Source organism: Fundulus heteroclitus, chromosome 5 (assembly GCF_011125445.2).
Source record: "Fundulus heteroclitus isolate FHET01 chromosome 5, MU-UCD_Fhet_4.1, whole genome shotgun sequence".
Taxonomy (NCBI): domain Eukaryota; kingdom Metazoa; phylum Chordata; class Actinopteri; order Cyprinodontiformes; family Fundulidae; genus Fundulus; species Fundulus heteroclitus.
This window is the reverse complement of record NC_046365.1, coordinates 42,542,571-42,563,904: the sequence shown is the minus strand read 5'-3', so window position 1 is coordinate 42,563,904 and position 21,334 is coordinate 42,542,571. Positions and strand designations below refer to the sequence as shown.

The window sequence follows — 21,334 nt, the reverse complement described above, 5'->3', positions numbered from 1 at the left end:
TGTCATTTTACATGAAAAAAACTGTTTGTTTATGTACTTGTATGGCTGAGCTAATATCTGTTCACAGATTGTTATAGATTCAAAATACAAGACAAAATGTGGATGGGTTTTTATTATATTAGTATAGAAGTAATTTGTCAAAGTGTAGTCTGGCATAAGTAGATAAAATGTTATTTCTAACCTGTGTGACAAATAAACAGGTTGAAGTTAATTTTAGAGGTGTTAAATTATTAAAATAATGCTGTATTTTTACCATATTGTACGATTTTTTAAAACACAATCCAATTACTTTTGGTAATTGGATTTTCGTTTTAAACTCAATCATTTAAAAACTAATGATTATGTACTTAGATTTTATACTTTATAAAGGAAAAAGCAGTCTTTCTCCAACCAAAAGTTTGCCACCATTGCTAACTATGTCCTGTGTAATCTGCTACAGCTGAAAGTTCGTCCAATGTTGTACTAACCTCTTGGAGAAAGGTATAATGTGCAAAAAACACTAGAAGCTAAAGTAAACAGTGACACTTTCGAATCATCATTACAGACTGAAAGCTGACACCTGATTTATAACCAATTTGCTTTTGTTTTTAAAGCCCGGTTAGCTAAAAACAACTCTTACTATCGTTACCTATAATGTATCTTTTCACCCTATTTAAGGTGAAACTGGTGAAATTTCTTTTTTACTAGCCTACCATGTTCAATAATAGAAAATGTGTGTATACCTGAGCGAGATGAGAGCGCAGAGTTGCCTTGGCAACGGAGGCAATCTATTTTTGGAGTATAAAATAAAAAACAATAATTATCAGTTTATCAAAAAACTATTTTTAAATTGAAAATCAAATGACCCAAAAGTACAAGTAACTTTTATGAAAACATATTACCTGGCTTTGCTCCGTAGCTTCCTGGTCCGTCATCGTGGCTCTACTAAGTTGAAAGAACATATAGTAGGCATACGCGGCTCCCATCTTTGCGCTCTGTGCTCTATTAACCAGCCTTGGAAACCGTGACGTCAGGCCACTGTTGTGAATTTGTATTCTCAAAGAAAAAATCCGTATTCTCAAACAGCCGCTGCTGTTTGTGTTCATAAAGAATAAAGCATTCCAAAAAAACTAAAAGACAAAGGAATTAATCCTATAGCTGTGTTGTAAGTTTTTGAGAGTTGGAACCTAAGGCCTCCTCCTCTGTTTAAGGTTGGTTTATCTCTTAACGTAGATGACTTCCTTCTCACCCCTTTCAAACAATCCGTCTTCTTTGTCCAAAATGTGAACATGTTGGTCCTGACAGAGTGTCCTTTGTCCTTTAGGTGTAGGTGGACAGCAGAGTCTTGTCCTGAGGAGGTAGCTCTCCTGTGTTGAGCCATGCGTCTGTGGAGAAGTTGTTTGGTTTCTTCAATATAAAGATCAGAACGTTCCTCACTGACTGAACTGCAGACACCACTCTGCTCATCTTAGGTTTGGGGGTTTTGTCCTTGGGATGCACCAGCCTCTGTCTGAGGGTCCTGTTTGCTTTGAAATGTACTGGGATTTTATGTTTGGAGAAAATCCTCTTGAGTTTTTCAGAGACTCCAGCAACATATGGGATGACAATGTTTTTGCATTTGTTCTTCTCACCATTATGTTCTGCAGCGGGTCTTTTGGATTTTCTTGCTGATTTGACAAAAGCCCAGTTAGGGTACCCACAGGTTTGGAGGGCATCTTTGATGTGTTTCTGTTCCTTGTGCTTCCCTTCTGTTTTAGTCGGGACATGCTGGGCCCGGTGTTGTAAGGTTCTGATGACAGAAAGTTTGTGCTCCAGTGGGTGGTGTGAGTCAAAAAGAAGATATTGGCCTGTGTGAGTTTCCTATACACTTCAATGTTGAGGTTTTCATCTCCTTCCATGTTCACCAAACAGTGAAGAAAAGGTAGCTTGTTGTCGTCGGCGTCCTCTCTGGTAAACTTGATGTTGTTGTCCACCGAGTTGATGTGTCTTGTGACAGCTTCCACTTCTTTTAACTGGATTATGACAAAGGTGTCGTCCACATATCTAGGAGTGTTAGGAGTATAAAGCTTGGCACTCCACATTACTCCAGACTTTTTGAATTGAGAAATGTCAACTAAATGTCAACTAAAAGTCTTTAACTACGGAAAATAAATTCCAGTTGCTTTGTTTTTTACTTTTTTTGGAATGACCATGACCTTGATGACTGAGAATCTTCACCAGCATAAAGAATAAAGCACAAATTTAAAGCTGAAGTTTGTATTTATTAGTTATTGAAGTTGTAAGTATTTAAACTGTACGTTGTATGTTTTGAATGAGATTTCAATTATTATGAGTTTACAAATGTTTGTTATGCACAACTTCTGACTAATATGCACACGACTGTCCTTTTATGTACAAGTCTATTTTGACAGCGATCTTACCACATACATTTTATTCTTCAGATTGAAAGAGGAAGACGATTAGAGGTGGGCGGATCGATCCTAGGATCGATACTATCGATACCAACGCGGGTATTGATATTGAACAATATTCTTTTAACAGGATCGATCCTTTTTATTCTCTCCCGCGCGCGCTGACTGCAGCAGATTCACCAGATCAGTCTCCCCTTCTGTGCCAACACCGGCACTCTGCTGGCTGCTGCTCCCCCTCCCCTCTCGTACATGGCTCAGCGGCGCCAGCCAATCAGCACGCAGGCTCAACCTGTCCCGCCCACTGTGCTCTCTCAACTCAACATACACAAACAACCGCCGCGCGCGGCTCCTGTTCAGACACGGAGAGAGAGAGCAAGACCGCCAGAGCGCAAAAACCTTGAAAGAACCCAGTACATATATCCTATTAAAAAGTGTTATTTAAGATAAGATAACATTAGCTAATCCTTTATTTATCCCACAACGGGGAAAATTATAGGATTAAAGCAACAAGCAGGTGCACACAATACAGACAAAATTACATGAGGATTGAAAGATATAAGAGGTGGATTAGGAAAAAAACACTGAACATAACATTATTATTTAATTGTAGTAATAAAATAAAAATCAAATGTTAAAAGTATCGGTATCGGATTGATATCGGCGATACTGCCCCTTGTATTTACTTGGTATCGGATCGATTAAAAATTCCCGGTATCGCCCACCTCTAAAGACGATTTCACGGTTGGCCCGGAAGTGCAGGAAAATATTTCAAAATAAAAGCATAGATGTAACATAATGCAAGACCCACCTTAGCTATAGGAAAACTGTCTATATGTGTCTTGATTTTAGATGGCGCTGCCAGGACAGCCGGCCGTCACATCGGCTGTGTCTCTTATTTCTCTATTTTCTCTTCTTTATAATGTTTTTTGGAGTATTTTAATATCAGTGAATGGCATATCAGGCACCCTGGGATTATGTGCACCGAAGAGGCATACTTTTGGGACCCTAGTTCTATGTGTTTTGCTATTTTTGACACTCTTTGATGCGGTAAAGGTAGACCCCTTTGTCCGAAACTCTGAACCCATTGTTTATACTCAGGCCCAGCTACTCGGAGTACGGGACTCTATGTGCTGCGGCCCTGCTCACCAACATGCGGAGAAACCTGTGATACCGGCAGAAATACAGAGGAAACGCAGGGGCAGCAGAGGCGGCAGGACAAAGCGGAAAAGGAGTTATTTACCATCAGTAAATCCGTTCCCTTCCCCCCAAAGCAGAGGAGCTAGCAGCGCTAACCCGTTTCCAAAGAAGGTACAGAGAAGTTAGTATTATGTGTTTCACGGAAACGTAGCTAAATTAAACTATAATGGACTCTGCGATCTCACAAGACGGCTTTAAACTCATCCGTGCAGCCAGAACCGCAGCGGAGAGCGGAAAAAAGAGAGGGGGAGGACTGGCGGTGTTTGTGAACGAGCGATGGTGTAACGCAGCGCATGCGCACGTTAAGGCGCGGATCTGCTGCTCGGATGTGGAAATCCTGGCAGTGAGTTTGAGACCTTTTTACTTGCCGCGAGAGTTTGGCCATGTGATCTTGCTCTGTGTATATATCCCGCCCTCCGCGGATGCTGGAGCTGCATGTGAGTGGATTCATGGCACTGTAAACAAACTGCAGACACAGCACCCCCGCGCTCTACTACTGATCACAGGAGACTTCAACCACGCCCCCTTTCGTTCCACCCTCCCCACGCTCACCCAGTACGTCACGTGTGCTACAAGGGGAGATAAAACACTGGACCTTTTTTATGCCAATGTTAAGGACGCCTACACCGCCGCCCCCTCCCCCCACCCGGACGCTCTGACCACAACCTCGTCTACCTGCACCCTCATTACACCCCACTAGTGAGGAGAACAATAGCAAAGAAGAAGTCAATGAAAGTTTGGTCAGATGAGGCCACTGAGAGACTGAGGGGTTGTTTCAGAACCACAGACTGGAGCATGTTCCAAAGCTCTCATGGAGATGACATCAACAGCCTGACTGAATGCATCACTGACTACATGAACTTCTGTGTGGAGAGCATCGTGCCATCACGACGGCTACGATGATTTGCAAACAACCACCCCTGGCCACACTGGCCCCCTCCCTGCCGTCAACCCTCCGCACGTCTCCAACCACCAGCCCTCCAGAGACCTACTCCCCCCCCCCCCCCCCCCCCCCCCCACCGCCACCCTCACCAACCCCCAAGCCATCCACACCTTCGGCTCTGCCTTCCTCCCCCCTCACAGTCACACCAATGCAGGTGAGAGGACAGCTGATGAGGCTGAAACAAAGGAAAGCCTCAGAACCGGACGGCCAGTCACCCTGACCTCCCACCTGATGAAGACCATGGAGCGCCTCAAAAAAAATTGAATGGTATTTCCGTTTTGGGGGCGAAAACAAAAAACAAGCAAAATCAAGCCGTTTAATGGATTTTGGTTTTATGTGCAGAAACCACAAAACGGGAAAACGGCCGTTTTTCCTGTTTTTTCTATGTTGAATTATACCGTTTAATCAAACTGATAAAAAGTACCTTGGTCCAAAACGGGCTGTTTTTTTCATAAAATTTTTCTGGTTTTTCGTTTCTAAATTGTGGTGACAGGAAAGAAAAAACGGCTTTGTTTTCCATTTTTCCGTTTTGATTTGCAAATGGAAAAACGGAAGTATAGTTTCCGTTTTTGGTTTTCCAGAAAAAAAAACAACGAATTGCCTGAAGGTACACGGACCAACGGATTGGGTAGTGACAGTGACAGCTGCGTCCTTCGAAGGCATATGCGTGCAGGGTACTTAAAACACTGAGCCATAATATACATATATGTATTATATAGCTCAGTGACTTAAAAGGCAACAAGGCAGTATGTATTTCGGGTTGGTACAGATTGACGGAGCAGGCAGCGCCCCCTGCTGTCCAATAAGGGTACTACCCACAAGTTACAGATTTTTTTTTACCGGTGACACATTTGTGTCAAAAGTGAAAATGAAGGCGTAACTTGTAATGTTGAATTTGTGACTCACAGCAGCAGATTCGTGCAGTTGCATTTATTGATTTGTATTGAGGAAAAAAATAATATGAACAGGTGCAAAAAAAATTTTACTTGTGATTTTTTTTTTATTCTACAAATACAAAACTTGGAATGAAACTCTCTCTCTACAACTTCAAATTCATGCTTACAAGGCACAAATACTTCTGGAACAAAATAAACTTCATAAGAAAGCCCCAATGGTCGTCCTGAAGCTGAGGGTCCACAGCAGTCTCCTATCAGCAGTAATCCTCATCTCAGTTCTGATCCATATCACTCTGATCTAATTGTTCTTCCAACACTTTTTCCAAATTTCCTTGGAGAACCGTTTCTACTATCTAGAACCTTAATATCTAGAACAACTGCAGCTCAAAAACCAAACATCAAAGCTCAACTCTTCACTGGTTTCATGTTGCAGATCAATCCTAAAATAACCAGAAGAATAAGACTTTGATCTGTACGTCTTGGTAGCATTAAATTTGTTTTCTTCATTATGAATGATTGTTTTAGCCTCTTTAAAATATATGAATCCTTCACTACAAGAACAGCAGGTTGCTGCTGAACTGTTGTTTGGCTGGTTTGTCTCTTAAAAGGACTTAACTTCTTTTTGTGAATCAAATGGAAGTAAACTCTTTTAATCTCCAATGATGAGTTATCAACTCTTAAATGTTCTTAATCCATGATCAAAACCAGTCCAATCATTTTCTCTAGAACCAGCAAACCAAGATTTTAACTGGCAACCTTTTCACTATAAAGTGAAACCCTTAATCTGACCAACACAACAAGATTTAGAAAAGAAAATGTGTTTGTTGTTGCTTTTAAAATTATTTACATCGCTCTTTTAAAAAAAAAACAATTAATTCTTTCCTAAATCTTTAGTTATTTAAAAAGTGCACAATTTCACATTTTAACAACCAAGCACACAAAGGCTTCAAGTTTTCTAAACTCTGAAAGTCACCTAGAAATAGTAATTCTAAGCTCAGTGATGCTGTAAATAGTTGTACATCTAATATCACTGTAAGGTATTTCTCACTTGAACTGCAGATTCTTGAAGCTTAAAACTATTTAGACTTTATTTAAATATGAAGTACAGTATTAAAGCTTTTTAAATAGTAAATGTACATGTAGGAGAGTTGGATGACTTACCTAATAAGTAAATAACTGTGATGTGGATCTCCATGACATCATTACAGTGAGACAAAGGATATTTGTCTTTCAATGATAGCAATGATGGCAGAATCCGTCCACTTTAGGGTGGACGCATCGATCAAGGTGAGTATCAGGTGACCTTTTGTTCCAGTTTCTCTTCTATATGTCCAGCTAATTATCTGAATTTCCTCCCAGACTTCATGTTAGCGCAGCGTCTCTCCAGAACTTCCTGAAAACACAATCGTCTCTGCTGCTGCTGCTGCCTCAGTCACATGTAGCCCCTCCCTGTTGTGGAGCAGAGAGCCACCGGTGCTATGAGAGAGCCTGAGATGGTGGGGAGAAGGAAAAGCCCCATTTAGTTATTTACTCCAGCTGATGAGGAAACTGTTGGAGGCGATGTTTGCAGGAAAATATTTCCCCACTTCAGGAAAACCTATTGACACACACATAAAAGCAGTTTATTCTCTAGAAAACTCTAAGCTGCAGAAATAGTTGAGGGAGGAGGAGGAGCTGAGATCTCCAACCTAAAACCACAGAGACAGAGAGGTCAGTGGAAGAGGAAATATCAGCAATATCCCATAACTTCCATTATCTAAGCTTAGTCAGATAATGGTTGCAGTTGTATGCAAATCAGGTTGGGCACGTTATGCATCTTTTGCAGCACACCATAAATCTAGTTGTTAAACTAGACTCCAATAAGACTCTGCCTGAGCTTGTTGACCTCCAACAGAGATGCAGCGCTGATGAAGATCTTTTTCCACCACAACACAAACAACATTGTTCCACAATGCGGAAATACAGGTGTGAAAAATGGCACAGACTGTTTAATATAGATAAAAACAAGCTAATCTAATCTAAAGTTAGTTCTAAAGCAACAGAGCATGAGCTTTATCAGAAAGGCTAAAAAGAAAGGTAAAAATAGAGTAAATATTACACAATTTTTGGTAATATGACAAACTGTGGTGATAAAATGAAAAATTGAAGTTAAACAGTGGAAAAAAAATACCAGCCTATTTAATAAAATGATACAAAATAATGCAATATGCTTGATAATACTGCAGCATTTTGAAGTTGCTCCTAGAGGGAAACGTCCTTGGAGGGCTTCAGGTCCACAGAACCAAAACGTTACTAATGAGAGATGATTGTAGTTTACACTTCATTTTTACCACAGACTTTATTTTTCCCAAATATACGTGGAATATATTTTCTCTTGTTGACATCATGATAGTAATATTTTAGTTACATTGTTGTTTTTATGTTGCTTTAACTTTTTTCTTAAATAGTTGTGTTATAGAACATAATAAAGGAGTTGTTTTATTTTTATACTATTAAAGTGTTTAAATTGTTGTAGTTAGTTAAAAAACTATTAATATTTGTCCTGTGTTTCATCATGATGATCAAGACAAATTATTCAGATACTAGCCCTGTATTTACTTGCTATGGATCAGTTCCATAATTCCCAGTATTATTAGTGCAGAAGGTCTCAGCTGCAGCTGCTTCCTGTTTGGGAGTCGGCTCCCAGAGCGGCGTAGATCCTGCAAATAACGATCGAGATCATATAAACTTTTTATTAAAAGCTGAACGCAATGTTTCCACTAACTGTACAAAAAAAAAAAAAAAAAAAAAAAAAACTTTTAACACAACTATATGAAATTACTTCATTTTTGGGAAGAGAAGTCAATAGCTTCAGGGTTATTTTGTGAATGAGACATTATTATTATGACATATTAGTATTATTTTGTATGTTTGTTTATTACGAAATCAAAGAACTGCAGAAGTTATTTACTTCACCCCTGAAATATTGGTTACCATCATGTTTGATGAACATGTGCATGCATTTTTTTTCTTAATGGTGTGGCAAACACCCAGACAGTGCATCAGAAATGGAACATCCCATAATCAGCTGGTCTATATGAGGCTTTAGAGTCGTCTGCCCTGGAAACCAATCTGAAAGTAGGATGGAAACAACTGCTAGCAAATAATCCTTTTTATTAACACCAAGCAGCTGACAAGTCATCAGAATCACAGCAAAGTACGACACGAAGGAATACAACTGTGTAAGCCGGTCAGAAGTAAGAAAATAAAGAAGATTGTGTAATAAGTGGTGCTTTCCCTAAACTGTGCAACATATTTATCTAGAGACACCATCCAACATCTGCTCAGCGTCACCTCTGACAGGGAGTGGAGGCCTAGTGGTTAGATCATTGCACTTCTACTCTGAGGGTTGCAAGTATCTGGTTTGTTCCCTGCAGACCGCCTCTATGGGTCCCTGAGGAAGACCCTTAGCCCCAGATTGTTCCCTGAATGCTGTGATATCTGCCCACTGCTCTTTGAATCAGAATCAAGTTTTATCACCAAGTAGGTTTGCACTTACAAGGAATTTGACTTGGTGTTGATGGTGCAGACAAAAAATAAAAATACAATAAAATAAAAAGGATATATATATACAGAAGCTATATACACTCAGTAAACTGTGCATTAATGTAACGCAGAAGCTTGCAGATCCTGAACGGGGGAGAGAGACAGTGTTCAGTTTCACGGGCGGCTCTTGGTCTTGTTCATAAGGCCGGTAGCAGATGGTAAAAACTGTTTTTGTGGCGTGAGGTTCTGGTCCTGATGGAGTGCAGCCTCCTGCCAGAGGGAAGTGAATGAAATAGTCTGACTGGGGTGCGAGGAATCAGCCACAATCTTCCTGCACGCCTCAGAGTCCTGGAGGCGTACAGGTCCTGGAGAGATGGAAGATTGCAGCCAATCACCTTCTCTGCAGACCTGATGACACGCTGCAGTCTGCTCTGGTCCTTAGCGGTGGCACCAGCCTACCAGATGGTGATGGAGGAGGTGAGGATGGACTCAATGATGGAGGAGGAGAACTGCACCATCATTGTCCTTGGCAGGTTGAAGTTCTTCAGCTGCCTTCTTCAGGAAGTCCATCCTCTGCTGGGCTTTCTTGGTGAGGGAGTTGATGTTCAGCTCCCACTTTAGGTCCTGGGAGATGATAGTTCCCAGGAAGCAGAAAGACTCCACAGTGTCCATGGTGGAGTCACAGAGGGTGATGAGGGTAGCTGGGGCTGAGTTCTTCCTGAAGTCCACAACCATCTCCACTGTTTTTACAGCGTTGAGCTCCAGGTTGTTCTCCCTGCACCAGGTCACCAGATGGTCAGCCTCCCACCTGTAGGCGGACTCGTCACCATCAGAGATGAGTCCCATGAGAGTGGTGTCGTCAGGAACTTCAGGAGCTTGACAGACTGATGACTGGAGGTGCAGCTGTTGGTGTACAGGGAGAAGAGCAGAGGAGAAAGAACACAGCCCTGGGGGAACCAGTGCTGATGAGCTGGGAGTCAGAGTCATGTTTTCCCAGCTTCACCTGCTGCTCCCTGTCAGACAGGAAGTCTGTAATCCACCTGCTGCTTCCTGTCAGACAGGAAGTCTGTGATCCACCTGCTGCTTCCTGTCAGACAGGAAGTCTGTGATCCACCTGCAGGTGGAGTCGGGCACATTCAGCTGGGAGAGCTTCTCCTGAAGCAGAGCTGGGATGATTGTATTAAAGGCAGAGCTGAAATCCCCAAACAGGATCCTGGCGTAGGTTCCTGCTGAGTCCAGGTGCTGGAGGATGTGATGAAGGGCCAGGTTGACAGCATTGTCTGCAGACCCGTTGGCTCTGTAGGCAAACTGTAGGGGGTCCAGGAGGGAATCTGTGATTTCTTTAAGGTGTGAAAGCACAAGGCGCTCAAAGGACTTCATGACCACAGAGGTCAGACCGACGGGTCTAAAGTCATTGTCTTCTTGGGAACAGGGATGATGGTGGAAGATTTGAAGCAGGCTGGTACGTGACATGTCGTTAGTGAGGTGTTAAAAATGTCTGTGAACACTGGAGACAGCTGATCAGCTTAGTGCTTCAGGGTGGATGGAGAGACAGTCTGGTCCAGCAGCTTTCATGGGGTTCTGTCTTCTGAAGAGTTTGTTAACATCTCTCATAAATGGAAAGAGTTAATAATGGTGGAGGCTTTGAAGCAGTTGGAATGTACAACTGCAATGAAAAATAAAGATTTCTTTCTTTCTTTCAGAAAATGTTCTATAAAACTGAGGTTACTGCCTAGTCTGGTGTCACTGAGGTCAGGGAGTGGTAGCAGAGCTCACTGTGGGGCTCACTCAGCATCGTTGTCTCAGAATGGTCTTTATAACTGAGATCATCAGGACACATGAGTGAACTGGATGAAATATGAAGAATATGTTCAATATTCTGATGGTAAAGAAGTGATCCTGAGGATTTTCCATCTGGTGCTGACCTGCTGCCTGTCTCTCTTTCATTAACGATGTAACTGTAGTTTTCTGAGACGCAGTGATGGGTGATGAGTGCCGTTACGATGTCACTGTTGAGGATGTGTGAGATAATAAGCTTCCTGTCCACCTATCTGTGACGGTGCAGATGGACATTTTCCGGCACCTTCTTCCTCCCAATCAAAGATAACCCTCCCCACCTGTCAGTCAACATACTTAAGGACTCCTCTGTCAGCCCTTCATCGCTGGTTCGTCTACAGTCTTCCCTTGAAGCTCAATTTGGATCCCGCCCCAAGTTCTGTTCGGGTCCCGTCCGAAGTTCACCCACGGTCCTCCAGCTTCCTCCTGACCGCCTGCCCCTGCCATCACCATTCATCTGCTCCAGCCCGGTAAAGACTCTCTGGTTCTCACCCTCCACTACTCCTCTCCTTCAATGAAACCTTAAGACGAAGCTCTGTGTGGTTGAATTTGGGTTCACCAGAACAGTTTCATTACAATCTGACATCAGTTCTCTGAGCCTGCTGCTGTATTGCATGCTTTTAATGTTACATTTGGCTGTTAACCACTAAAGATTCATGTCTGAATTATTTTCCAGCTACAAACAACCATTAATTCAACAGTAAACAGTCTAAACTAAATTACTCTAAAGGCGCTTTGTCATTGTTCTATAACCTGTTTGTGTAATAACAGATTTTCTTCCTCCAGTTTGTTAGTTTGAACAGTGGAAAAGAAATTAAAGACCAATGTTCTGAATCAGCAACCATGAGCTGATTTGTTGTGTTACAGGAAGGTTTAGTAAACGACTCTGACATCTGACACACCAACCATGTGACCTGTGAGCAGACTGATGAGCAGCAGAGAAAAACAGCTGAGGTGTCACAAGGTAAAGAGAAACAGAAACACTAACTGCTCCAGCTTTCCTCCAACCCTCAGCTACATGGTCATGAGATCTGGATAAGGCTGACAGAAAGAGATCCAGACCCCAAGCAGCTAGGTTTGGTTTCCCCAGCAGCGTGGCCGGTCAGCTACAGAAACACGATAAAAAGCTCCATGATCTGGGCTGGGGGGGGGGGGGGGGGGGGGTCCTCCGGTAGAGCTGCTGGTCCTCATCGAAGGTAGCCAGTCGACGAGCCTCAGCTTTTTTTTTCTCTTCATAGAAGGTACACCTGGTCTGGTGTTCTGTTAGCTGTGACATCATCAGGGGAGGCAGATCATCCTCTATTACCATCTACCATAGAAAGTACTCCTGGGTCAATGTGAGCTTCTGAGCTTTCTGTGTCTCTGCTCTGTCTTCTCTACCATAGAAAGTACTCCTGGGTCAATGTGAGCTTCTGAGCTTTCTGTGTCTCTGCTCTGTCTTCTCTAAGCCCCAGTGGGTGGAGGCAGATGAGCGTTCACACTGAGCCTGGTTCTGGTTCTGCTGGAGGTTCTCCTCCCTGTTAAAGGGGAGTTTTCCTCTCCACTGTCGCTTCATGCATGCTCAGTATGAGGGATTGCTGCAAAGCCATCAACAATGCAGACGACTGTCCACTGTGGCTCTACGCTCTTTCAGTTCAGTTCAGGGGAGAGAAAGGACTGTGGTAAGGGGAAAGAAATAGAAGTATTCTCTCTGCTGATGCTCCCTCAGGCACAATTAGTCCCCATCAGCTCTGAGCCAAGCCTAAGATGGAGGGGAGAAGGAGAAGCCCTGTCTGGTTGTTGTTTACTGCAGCTGATAAGGACAGTGACATCCTGTGATGTGTGTGGAAACACCCACTGATGTATATTAGCACTCAAACATAAAAGCTTTTCAAGAAAAGTAGAAATAATTTATCACGGCTGATGCTTTAATGTTCCGGTCAACATTGCTTTTAGGGCATTTCCTCCCCAGCCCATAATGAGCCTCACTAGAGGAGCTAATGCAGGAAACCTGAAGTCCCGAAGGCCCTGAAGAGCAGAGCCTGACCTCTCATCTGTTTTCTGCTGCAGGAGAATCAATAAAACTCATTAGCTTCTACGTTGTCAAGTTGTTGATCTGGAAATCTGTCTCATCTCTGCTGTCGTCAGGGAACCAAACAGAAGAACCATTTTTTTCTTTAGGGTCTATTTAATTCATCTCTTCAGCTTTCCAATGGTGTCAAAAATATCTTCTCTGATTTCCTCTTCTCTGCTTCTGTGCAGTGACATTTTCTCTTGACCAATCAGGCTTCAGTTTTTATATAAACATCTTCAGCTCAGTCCTCCTCCAGATTCAGCAGGATGTTTACACCATTTCCTAACTCCACAGACGTTCTTTTTTTCAACCTTCATTCATTATGGATGATGTTGATTTTCTAACCATCATTTATTAATTAATTAGGGATTTTTTTTCTCTCCGTAGTGTCCTGTCTGGTAATGTGGCAATAACAATTGTTGTCTTAATGCCAAAATAAGCCCAACAGATTTTACTTTAACAAGTGGAGCAGTACTGCTTTCGCCATAGTGCTGTGCTTGATTTATACATGTAAATAGTTTGATTATAATTCATGCAGGGAGTAATGCATGTTATATGGACACTACAATGAGAAAGTAGAAGATGAAAAGAAAAAGAATAAAAGGAGAAAAGGTGAAAGAAAGAGGAGATAAAAGGGAGAGAATGATAAAACATTAAAAATTTAAATTTACAAGAAATGTTTTGCTCCAGATCATCTCTTCGTACACCGCAGACTTATAAACATCAGTTTATATCTTTACCAGAAGTCTGAGGGGCCTTTGGACTTTCACGGACCTTGGTTCCATGACATTCATAATTTTTAAAAAGTGACACAAGTTCAGCTGTTCTCAAGCTGAATTTACATATATTGGCATATATATTTTACAACAAAATAAAAATAAAAAACATTTTCTCCTTGTTCCATTCTCCCTCTCCTCCTCTACTATTACAGAAGGTTGGAGGATGTGAGTGGAGGGTCTGGCCTTGGACCTCGGGCCTTGGTGAGGCTGCCAGGAGAGTGTGAAGAAATAAACTGAGCTGTGATCAGCCACATTCCAAGGCTTTGTAAGCAAAACTCCAAGCTGGATGTGATCCTTGCATAGCAACACAGGCCAGCTGTGGTGTGAACTACATAGTGAAATGGAAAAGAGCTCGTGGAAATATCTAGCTCGATCTACAATGGAAAGACCAACAAATTTAGCGGTTTGGAACGCACCACTGAGACGCACCAGCAAAGACTTGAAGCCTGACAAAAAGCCTGAGACAAAACAATCTCATTGTTATTGAATTTGGCTCCCGATGCTGGCCTTGGTGGCTGGTCTAATTGGTCAGATGTGGTGAAATGAAGAAGTACTGGTGACAATACGAGAGGCTGAGATCTGGATCATTTTGAGTTTAGTGAGGGATTTTCAAGGGAGGCCAGAGAAAACGAGAGCTGCAGTAATCAATACCGGAGGTGACGAGGCTGGGAACAAGAACAGGGGTTGTTTGGAGGGAAAGAGAGTGATGGAGATATACATGTTGCCTGGATGATAGTAATGGCGCTCGGGGAGCCCCCTCAGATAGTAATCAGATCAGGTGATATTGTAAATGTGACAGATATGAAGCTATGAGGAAAGACTGTTAACCTGAGGTGAGGTGGAGACAGCATAGCTGTCAACGGAGAGAGAAAAACTGTCTATTTCAGATATTAAATTTTATGTTCCTGTTAGTTTTATCATAGTTTATTTTCAGAAGTTGGAAATGATTTTAGTTCAGACAAATAGGAGATGAAGGAAGAGGGTGGTAGTCTTCAGAGTAATGGAAATAAACTTACAGAAGATATAGATACTCTTTAAGTGATGAAGAGTAGGGTACTTAGGACAGAGCCTTGAGGGACACCAGATGTGACAGAAGAGGGTGGGATCCCAAGACAGTGACATCTTTCACAGCTGTACGGGTACCAAATCTCAGCGTCTCAAGTCTTCGCATTCCTTCATTATCAAGACAACAATGGGGCAAGACTCATTGATCCTGGTTTTGGATGAAAAAATACTTTCAATTGAAACCATAAACCTCAAGCTTCCAATTGTTCTCAAATATAATTTCTCAGACTTGTTTACAAGTCTAAATGCGGCAGCTGGCTGGTGGAAAGTACTAGAAGAGGCGGCTGTGGCTCTGTGGGTAGAGTTCTGCAATATGAAGGTTGTAGGTTTGATTCCAGCTTACCCTTGTCATGTGTCGATGTGCCCCTGGGCAAGAGACTCAACCCTAACTTGCCTACTGATCTGGGTATCAGTGTATAAATGTTTCTGCGATTAGATGAATGTGGTTACCTCTGTTACATTTTCAACAAGATTTCAATAGGCCTCATATTTCTATTTTATCTGACCAGGTTTAACTCTAAACATGTCTTGTAGTTTTTTTCTAGAGTTGAGAAGCACTGGCCTAAAATATTATATGTCAGAGGGAAATTTTTGAAAGCCTCTATTCTTATCCACTAACTCATCAAGTTGCTGCAGACTCATGCAACAGAAAGTCTGTTGAAACAAACCACACAGCTCTTCCTGTTCCCCTCACATGCTCGCTGAGGGGGGCAGATAAAAGCAGAGCTACACAGCAAGTGTCCAGCCATTAAACCCGTCCTGTTAACCAAACTGAGCCAGTAGAGGCATAGAACAGTGCAGACGTCACACAACACCACATCCCCTGAAAGCGGGGTCTTTTTTTCTGCAAAAACCCAACCACAGCATCAGGTTTCTCACACAACAGAACTTCAGAGGCCCACTTTGTTCCACCAGTGGGAAACAAACTATCTGCAGAACTTTTATCAACCTTTGTAACAATAAGTACTTCAGAACCAGGTCCTAGCTGGTAGCAGGAGGATCCAATTATAACTGCAACAGTAGCTACGTTTACATAGATAAATGCGTCATATAAACAAGCCGATCAAAAAATTATGATTGGATTAAGTTCATTTGGAACGAAATTGTAATCCAAAAGAGAGGGGTGATTAATGCCGAATGATAATATCATCAAGATGCATGTAAACGCTTCCCAGACTGAAGTTATTCTGAATGTGGCAAACTGACCCGAGTGTACATGTGCGCGTGATATAAATGTGACGTATTTCCACGTCGGTGAGTAAAAGTTGGGGAATACATCAGGACACAAAAGTATCGGGGCTCCCGATAAACCTTTCTATTCGAAAAAATAAAAGAGTTCAAAACTGTTGCTTACTCAATAACTTTTCAACCATGATTAGAACATCGTGCAAGTCCAGCCAAAGCTCTCGATTTACCGGTCGATCTACGTTCCTACCCTCATCTATGGTCACGAGCTTTGGGTCGTGACCGAAAGAACGAGATCCCGGATACAAGCGGCCGAAATGAGTTTTCTCCGTAGTGTGTCTGGGCTCTCCCTTAGAGATAGGGTGAGGAGCTCAGTCATCCGGGGAGGACTCAGAGTAGAGCCGCTGCTCCTCCACGTCGAGAGGAGCCAGTTGAGGTGGCTCGGGCATCTGGTCAGGATGCCTCCTGGACGCCTCCCTGGTGAGGTGTTCCGGGCACGTCCCACCGGGAGGAGGCCCAGGGGAAGACCCAGGACACACTGGAGGGACTATGTTTCCCGGCTGGCCTGGGAACGCCTTGGGATTCCCCCAGAGAAGCTGGCCCAAGTGGCTGGGGAGAGGGACGTCTGGGCCTCCCTACTGAAGCTGCTACCCCCGCCACCCGACCCCGGATAAGAGGATAACAAAAAATGGATGGATGGCAAGTCCAGCCTGGGCACTCGGAAGACAAAATAACTGATATAATACTGCTTTGTTCGCCATTTTTTGTTGTTAAGCAAAAAAAACCCCGGAAGTTCTTCTTCTGTGTTTTTTAGATAATTTGATAACTGTGCATGTCAGAGTGGTTATATTCTGAATAAAGACCGGTGCCTACACATGCATATTATAATCCGATTACTTGATTGTGTGCCCATATGAACGGTGCAATCTACTAAATCTACTGAGCTTGATGGATCAGAACATTTGGGGGAACCAGAGCATATTTAGGCAGGAGAAATGTGCTCAGAGGCAAAGACTTGCTCTGTCTTGTCTTCGTATGTTTTCACGCAAAGCAGCAAGCTGGAACCACCTCTTTAGGAATCCAGCCAGGTTTCCATCGAATGTTCTTTCCACTGGTTGGTTTGGATCACTGAAAGGTTCGTTTGGATGCAAGTCTTTACAGGCAAAACCTATTTACACTCTACATGATTTGATTTATTAGTGTCTGGCACCTCATGGTACCTGGCCTACACAGACTTATGAGACATTATACAACTACTACAGAGAAAGGAAACCCAACGTAAAATCACAACACGAGGCAGACATTTCTAAAAACTAAATTATGTAATAAACATGCATTTTGCATAAAACACAAATCTCTTCATTAAATAGCCACTTCAACAGATCTGCTTCAAATCAACCAAAATAAATCAGTTTTTTTTGGAATAGTTTTAAACTAAGTATGTCTTAGTAAACACAAAACCAAGATATAAGAGCTAGTGAAACTTACAGGCATTAGTCCAAATTTAAATGTTATTAACCGTCAATCTCCATTTAGAGCAGCATGAAATCAACATAGCTAACATTTTCTGCAACTCAGCCCAAGTGTCTGAAACCAACACAATGTCATCTGCATATAGAGAAATACTTGAATATGCAGAACCCTAAATTAGCTTGCTTAGTTTAGTTTTAAAATATACTCCAGAGTATATTTTATATACTAATATATTTAAACAAATGCTTTCCACCTAATCAGAAGTTCCTATTACGGATGGTTTTGTGTTCTGAACCATTTAGGCCGGTTTGCACTAATTAAAGCTTCATGATAACGTTTGATCTGGATCGCATAGAATCAAAGGTTATGTTGAAAATACAGCTTTCATGACTGAGCTGTGACCAGCAGCTGATGGTTGTCCACATCTATAATGTTGGTGGAAAAAGTTAAAACAAGTTGAATCTGATTACGTTGTGATGTGATGATTAGATGTAGGGAGTCAGAAAATCATCAATATGGCAAGAGAATTGATTAGCAAAGTCAGGAAGTGATGTTAGTATCAAAGAGACAAAGACTGGCCTTGATTACTAAATCCAACCTAAAGCCATTCCTCCCTTATGTTAGAAGCTGGACTTCTGAGTCAAATTTCACCATCAGACTGATGCAAATACAGTATAAAATGCAAATATATGCAAATATCTGCAAATTTCCACCAGCTCTGCACATAGAACAATCACCAGTCAGAAAGCAGAAAGCTTTCACTTTCTGTCATTGAAAACCTGTAGGACAACCCAACAAGATTCCCCTTAGAGCCCAAACTCTGAACGTCGGAGGTGGGAGAGAGACGGTAAATAAAAACCTCATTGGAGAACATGGTGCACCTGCTGAGGACCAACTTAGCTTCATGCTTTGTTTTCAGGCCTTTACACACTCAGTGACTACTTTAGCATCACTTAAATCCACTTTCTTCCTTATTTTGATGCTTGGTTTGAACTCCACAACGTCTACATGGCTAAAAGCATCGAGCTTCTTACCTGTGAGTGACCAAATCGCTGAACCGGTGTACCTAATAAAGTGGCCAGTGTTCTGTTGTGGCGACGTATTTTATCAACCAGCGTCTTGTTTCACTCTGGACTTTGGTTGCTCACAACATGTCAGCCTTGTCATGGAGCTGCATCAGTGAACCATCCCTGAACCAACACCGGCTGCTACTGGACTGGGTCAGGTGGCCATTTAAATTCTGCAGAATCTAAAAGACCCAACCCAGAAAATAAACACATAACAACCAAATATGTTCTGAAATTCAGATAAAGCACCAAAATTGCATTGATGTACTGACTGACAAATACTTCACGGCATATTTGGCATCAAGTTAATGACCAAGTCCATATTAGTGGGTAATCATAATATTATAGTCTTCACAGTTTCATGGTTAGTTGACCTGCATGTAAAACAGAAGCATCTCCACTAAACAGCCAGAGTCTCCTCAAACAGGAGAATAATGTCTGCTGTGTCTGTTGCTGCACACATACAGTTAAATTACAACTTTCTAACACCAGGTTTACAGACTGGGGTTATTACTGACATCTGTCCAGTAGAGATGAGAATTACTCGTACTTTTGAACATGAGTCGCTGCTTTCTGAGTAGCTCCTTTACTTCTCATTGCCATTGCATCAGCTCGTGTTTGCAAAAACACCCACAACCACAGTGCAACAGAGGGTATTGGTAGAAGCCACACGATGGCATGAGCCGCAGCGTTCTGCATAGCTGATATCATGCACAAAGCCTGGAGCTGAAAGACGGCTTATAATTCAGGAAAAACACAACAACATAATCCAACCTGCAGAAAGGTCACATGATGCATCTGGTACTCCAACTGAAGCCTGTTCTTTTGGTCAATATACAGATCAATTATAGGAGTAGAGAGAGGAAAAAAGGAGACAATGAAGTTTGTAAGAGCAAACGGTGTTCCTCATGGGTCTGTTCTCGGCCCTTATTTATTACTAAGTGTATGAATCTTTCTCCTCTTCACCTTCCTCCTGTTATGATGATGATGCTATATGTGTCCTTAGGCTCTATCTTTTAAGGCAAGGCAAGTTTATTTATTTAACTCATTTCAGTAGCAAGACGATTCAAAGTGTTGAAAATGAAATGTTACATAGGAAAAGAAGAAAATTTTTACCTCAACATGAAACCATCTAACCACAATCATCCTGTTTCTGTTTTTTTAAAGTAAAAGATTTCTCTACCTTCTAACACTTCACTAAAGCACTTAGAGTTGAGACATCTCAAGTCTGATACTAAGCTACTGATCAGTTGGTGTCTGTCATCCATCTATAGGTAATTTAAATAAACCCACACACCCACTCAGGTTTAACCGTGGTTACATCTTCCACACTGAACTCATTTCTTTCTAAAGGGGGGTTGAGGGTTTTTCCATGATTTGAATCAACCTTTCTCAGTGAGCCTTTAAAGAAAGCTGCTTTATGTTTGCAAGTAAGTTAACTTACCTACTGGTCTTAGGTGCTAAATAGATGTTTTTTGTTATGTCATCAAATGCGTCTGAAATGTCAAAGAGCTGTGAACACGTTTCCGGCTCCTGATAAAACAAAGAATGTAAAAACAAACAGCTGAGCTAAAAACCGCAAATGCATGGAGGATGCAGGCAGAATCATGTGTATGAGTGTAATTTATAAGATACAACAGGGTGAGGAATAAAGAGGATCTGACAATGGGCTGAGGAACCTGGGAGCTGTAACACCTGGGAGGGCGATTACTGGATGGACGCAGGTGAGTGATTCCTCATCTGCTGCAGCTGTGGGGGACAAGAAAGCTTTAAGGCAACTGTAGAAAAGGAGTGAAGACATAACTAGGAGAACACAAACCAGCAAAACAATTTAAACAAACTGAACCAGCATTCTTTATATCATGACAGAAAGTCTTTGATAAAGGTTTAAACCAGACTGCCGCGTACAGGGATGTAAGGTTTATTGTTCTGTGTCAAACCACATGGCTTCATGCTAACACGTGAACCCTCAGAGTCCATCTGTAACAAACACTCGGTTATATTTTCCGCTCTGATGTTTGTGGCTGAGCTGTTCTTCCTGTAATGGCAGAGCTGTGATCAGTAGCACATGTTCTCAGCACGCAGTAACTGAGGTCAAACAGTCTACACCTGCTACAAACAATGACTTTATGAAGGTTCGCTCTATTTGTTGGGCTGTAATTCAATCATTACTGCTTTCATTTCAGTAACAAAGGTCAGGAGGAAACTCAGCACCAAAGGGAAGTGCTGCTAAACCATGAGTTAAGGTTTGAGATCTGAAGCAGTGAGCGAGGCTGAATGTGTGAGGGTTGATGTGGACGGACCATGACGCAGACACAAGCTTGTGAGTCACATGTTGAATACAGTGAAAGTTTATTAGAATAAAGCAGGCTAACAGGATACCACAACAAGAAAACGACCAGAACAGGGTAGAATATGGACTGAAGGCAGACAACCTGCCAATGAGTCTGACAGAGTGAGCTGAATATAAAGGGAAAGAGACGGAGGGAAGCAGTAGGTGGATATCAGGCCAGGTGAACCGAGTGAAACAATCAGCTGCAGGAATTAACTGACAGGAGGAGAACAGAATCTAAATGGAGTATACGATAATGAGTCTGACACGGGAACAGGATCTAACTAAAGGGAGACAGATAACAGAACTACATAAATAATAAAGGCCATAAACTAACTGAAGTAAGAAGGAACAGCTATAAATAACAGAGTTAACCAGACATGGACTGATCAAACCAATACCCAAAAATGCTGAACAGAAACTAAACAAATGACACCATGAGGATCTAGGGATGAACAGAATCGTGGTGTGACAGGCAGACGGCAGGATCCCCTGGTAGCTGTAAATAATCACACCCCTGGGGATCCTGACAGAATATAAAGTGAAACTGGACCCAGCAGATCAGACCACCAGGAAATAAAGTCATTTTTGTC

At 42.1% G+C, this 21,334-nt stretch overlaps 1 protein-coding gene across 1 annotated transcript in view; it reads right to left on the bottom strand.

The window, feature by feature from the left end:
- The window catches only part of LOC105923642 (CD48 antigen), an 86,935-nt gene that overhangs the window by 34,253 nt on the left and 31,348 nt on the right, over positions 1-21,334 (bottom strand). The gene's annotated exons all lie outside the window — the stretch shown is intronic.